Source organism: Anomaloglossus baeobatrachus, chromosome 9 (genome assembly GCF_048569485.1).
Source record: "Anomaloglossus baeobatrachus isolate aAnoBae1 chromosome 9, aAnoBae1.hap1, whole genome shotgun sequence".
Classification (NCBI taxonomy): Eukaryota; Metazoa; Chordata; class Amphibia; order Anura; family Aromobatidae; genus Anomaloglossus; species Anomaloglossus baeobatrachus.
This window is the reverse complement of record NC_134361.1, coordinates 39536211-39541385: the sequence shown is the minus strand read 5'-3', so window position 1 is coordinate 39541385 and position 5175 is coordinate 39536211.

The following is a 5175-nucleotide window of genomic DNA, read 5'->3' as shown; positions in this document are numbered from 1 at the left end:
ACATGTTAGGCTACGGGTTGAACTAGATAGACTTAGAGTCTCCCTTCAACCTTAAAAAACTATGAAACTATGAAATCGGGACGTGCCGGGTAAAGTCCCGGGACTGTCGTATCTAATAGATGCGGCAATTCCTAGCGGCTGCTGGCTGATATTTTTAGGCTGGGAAGCTCCCCATAACGTGGGGCTCCCCATCCTGAGAATACCAGCCTTCAGCCGTGTGGCTTTATCTTGGCTGGTATCAAAATTTAGGGGGACCGTACGCCATTTTTTTTTAAATTATTTATTTATTTTACTGCACTACATAGACCCGCCCACCGGCAGCTGTTATTGGTTGCAGTGAGACAGCTGTCACTCAGCGTTGGGGCACGTCTGACTGCAACTAATCATAGGCTCCATTGGGAGGGGGAAGCAGGGAATACAAGATGGAATAATGAGCGGCTGGCATTTTCAAAAGCAGGAGAAGCCGCTGGAGCAGTGTGACAGTCATGTAGTGCCGCGCTGGTAATCGGTCAGTGATCGGTGAGTATGAGAGAGAGGGGAGAGGGATAAATCGACAGACAGAGAGAGAGACTGAAAGACCTGCGTTCTGTTTGTCAAAAAAGCGATTCATGGAGCTACTAGCAGCTACTGGACACTGTGTTCAGCTCTTACAAGGACTATTTATTAGTTGGATCTAAAGGGTGCTTTACACGCTGCGACATCGCTAGCGATAGCTTGCGATGTCATGCCTGATAGCACTGCCCCCGTCGTTCGTGCGACATTTGGTGATCGCTGCTGTAGCGAACATTATCGCTACGGCAGCGTCACATGCACATACCTTTGCAGCGACGTCGCTGTGACCGCCGAACAATCCCTCCTTCAAGGGGGAGGTGTGTTCGGCATCATAATGACGTCACTGCAGCGTCACTAAGCGGCCGCCCAATAGCAGAGGAGGGGTGGAGATGAGCGGCTGGAACATCCCGCCCACCTCCTTCCTTCCTCATTGCCGGTGGATGGAGGTAAGGAGATGTTCGTCGTTCCTGCGGTGTCACACATAGCAATGTGTGATGCCGCAGGAATGACGAACAACATCGTACCTGCAGCAGAAACGATATTATGGAAAGGAGCGACGTGTCAACGATCAACGATTTTTGAAGCTTTTGCGATCGTTGATCGTCGCTACTTGGTGTCACACGCTGCGATGTCGCTAACGGCGCCGGATGTGCGTCACTAACGACGTGACCCCGACGATATATCGTTAGCGATGTCGCAGCATGTAAAGCACCCTTAAGAACGCTCTCCCGCACACAATACAATATTATCTACTAGTGATGTGTCGGTCACGAACGATCCGACACAAAGTTCCGGCTCCCTACTGTGACTGACAGGAATCGGATCCCCAGTGAGAGACACTAAAATCTCTAAACGGCTCTTTTTGCCACTAAAACCCCGCCCACCAACCTCTAAACTCCGCCCACTCAACAATTTAATTGGTCCTTGTAAGTGGGCGGGGTTTCATTGGCATTACTATAATCTTAAATATGTGTTCACCTGGGGTGAACACATATTTAATAGGCAGCCAATAACGAACCGGATCACCAAAGAGAGCTGGACTGCCCATCACTACTATCTACACTGCCAGCTCCCTATGGCTGCGTGTTCTCAGAATGGTCGCTGGCTTATATAGCCCCTATGACGCTGTGCAGCCAAGCCAATCACAGTAACAGCACAACAAAGATGACTGCAGAGTTACTGTGAGGGCAAGCAACGTCAGATGTGTTCATTGGCTGGAAAACAGGCTCCAGGAAGTCAGAAATGAAAATGAAAGTATCGAAGCGAATACCATATTAGCCGTCGGATAGCGAATACCTCGAATACCCCATTATCTGTCAGATACCGAATAATGGCGAATAAATTCGCTCGTCCCTAGAAATTCCTCCAGCACTGCTGAGTCATTCCAGAGGGTGGGGGCTGCTCTCAGTGAGTGAGTAGAAAGAGACAAACAGCTTCACTTCAGTCTGAGACAGTGAAGAGAGAACAGGTCCCCTGGGGGGAGCGTTACACTCAGTTCCCCTCAGGGGGACCACCCGGGATGCATGCCCAGGAACTATCTCGGCGAAGGAGGAGAGAGTGCCAGAACATCATGGGACTTGTAGTACCACGGCTACAATAGCGAGTGCTTCACAGAACTTCTATAGCTATGACCGACCGGACTGGAAGAGGGCGAGAGACAGAGGCGACCGGTGGAGATGGTGATACACAGGAGAAATGGCTGCTGGGGGGAGCTTAACCGCTTCCACAGTGCCAGCGCAGTCGGGGTGTAGAACCCTCGGTTGGGGAAACCTTCATGGACTAACAAATCTGCAAGGGTTAGGGATTTCATGTTCAATCGCCCACCACCCACTTTCCTGGAGCACAGTGACATATAGGATCCGGGGTCAAGTTTACAGCCAGGCCCAGTGGCGAGGACCCGCGTCACATGCATACAGGACGGGACACTTAACACAGACGGCGGAGTCCCCAAGTTGCTTCAGTCTACGGGGAGCCGCGAGTCAGCGCAAGGAGGAAGGTCTCATACATTTCCACAGACAACGTTGATTGCCTCCAATTCACCCGGGATCGGCTAGAGTCTCCATGGCAGCGGAAAGCGGCACCTCCGGGGAGCTTTAAGAACTGTGAGTATGTACCACCCCCATGTCAGCAGCCGGGCTGCTTGGATCCGGATCTGCAGTGTGGCTCGAGGGGTCTCCGGACCCGGGGGTCTCACAGACACTTCGAAATAAAATGGAGATGTTGGTATGTGGGGATATTGTATTCAGTCCGTGACGCCACATACGGTGTGTGGTAAAATGGGGTACCACCGCTGCTATTTGGAAGCACCCGGGGCGTTGGGATGGCAGCTAACTGTTGTTAACCCTCCGTGGGTAGGGATGGATGCCCCGGGGCCCAGCGTCTCTGTGCTGAGGATGGTGATTGCAGGGGCCGGCGCGCCTGGACGGACCGGGGGATATTGGTGTACTCACTATTGAAGAAATCACACAAGTCCGTGGTAAACCAAAGTGCCGGTGGCCGGAGCTCCGCAGGCGGGTGTATTCTGGTCCCTCACCCGGGGTAATAGTCTGTGTCACTTTCCTCTGCACTACTTGTTTCTTGTGGACTTCCAGGTATGGAACACGGGAGCACGCTCCCGCTACTTCTATTGGGAGCCTTGCCCGCTGACGTTGACCCTTGGGATCAACCGCGCCCTGGCGGATGCCCTATCCCCCGCGGTGGGCTGTTGTCTGTTTTTGGAACTTTGGTTGGGACAGAACCTATAATCCTGCCCTCAATTGATTAATTAGCGAGGCCGTTGGTTCCGGTCCTTGCTTCAGGGTTTAAGTACCCCCTCTGTGCACGGTTTCTGGGTGGGTTCTCCGGTGTCGGTACCGGCGGGCTCCTACACTGTCCCGGTCCACCTCAGATCTCCGGCAGCCGTCTTCCCGTCTCCTGTCAGACACTGACCACCGTCTGCCACCGAGCCAGAATGCCGGGGCTCTAACCCCAACGCCTTTGCTCTCTGACTTTACTTGCACTTGACCTTCTCTCTCACACCTACTCCTCTCCACTCCAACTTCAAACTCCAAACTCAAACTCCAAACTGACTCTTTTCCCACCCCTGGGTTCCCTAGACCCCTCCGTGGGCGTTCTCCATCCGCCTGGTGCCGCCCACTGGTGTGTCTGTCCTACCCTGGAGGGGGGGGGTGACTAGGGCTTTGTTGGCTTTGGTGTAACCCTGTGAGGGAAGGTGTTATGCGGGGCCTTTTCTATGTGTGACCACCTGGGGGGGCCAGTAAACGGAACTTTGAATCGCAGCCCCCTATGTTGTCCTTGTCATTCCCAACACAGCCTCCCCCCGCGCTTCGGCGCCACCAGTTGTCCCCATTGTCCTCATCCTCCCTGGGGCTCGCTCCACCTGTGGGGATCTGCACTATCTGTGCTGCATTTTTCATCAGCCCCGGAGGAGAGCAACATCTCACAGTGGCGACTAATTCCTGGCTGCACACCAAGGGTGGTGCTGCAAAGCATCCCCAATTCCCATCCAACACCTCCTGGGAGAGGAAAAGTTGCAGGAGGGGTCGATGGCCGAGACCCCAGTCACCACTGCAACCTGTGATGCCTTCCAGGGCCTCTTCGCCCTCCTTCCATCCCCCGTTACACCGGACACCTTGCACCTGCCTTTACATGTAGCCGATAGGGCCAGAAAGCCGGGTCAGGCCAGTCACAGCAGAACCCCACAAAACCACTGGCCCGGTGACGAGTAACCCCTGAGGGCGCTACAGTTTGTTTTGTTCACCCCCTACAATAGTAGTATTTTCCTTTTGTGTTTATGTTTTTAACGTAAAAATAAAATGTTTTATTTTTGAATTTGTGTCCTGTAGTCCCTATTTCTCTATTTTATATTTTTTTTCTCTATTTTGGGATTACTATAGAGTTGTGGGTCTGTTTTTTGATTAGAAATGTAAATTTACTATAATAATGCATAGCAGCATAATGGAGTCCGTTGTGTCTAGTTTTGCTCAGAGCTGATGTAGCTACAATAAAACTTTCTTTACTCCATTGAAGAAAGTGGTTGTGTAATCCTTGGGAGACTGAGAAGTTATTCTTTATCATTCCATCAACCCACACCTCCGCCGATCAGCTGTTCTCAGTGTCGGCGGCGGCGGCAATAGGCAGCTGGAAATGCTCAGTTACACAACTACTCCATCTTCTGATAGCGGCCAGGTACTGCACATGTATCTACTATAGATTTGAATAGCAGGCGGATGGGTAGTTCCCGTCCGCACCCGCTATCAGAAGACAGAGCAGCTCCGAAACTGAGCATTTCCAGCCAATTACTGCCCAAGCCGAGAGCAAGAACAGCTGATGGATGGGGGTGCGGAATATCGGACCAAAGACAATCAGACATTGATGACCATCCCAAGCTCTTTGATTCCAAGATAATATACTCTACATGCTAAATAAGTTTACGCACAAAGTAGTTACTACTAATGTTAAATATAAGTTACAAACTGGCTCAGTGATAAAGAAGACCCTACAACCAATAAAATAATCCAGAAAAAATTACAGCAATCTAGTCCAAAAAATATTCTTTTTCTGGATTATCTGTTCAAGCCTTGCCAACTTTTCCTCCTTGCACGGTCCAAAGTTTAATGGTCT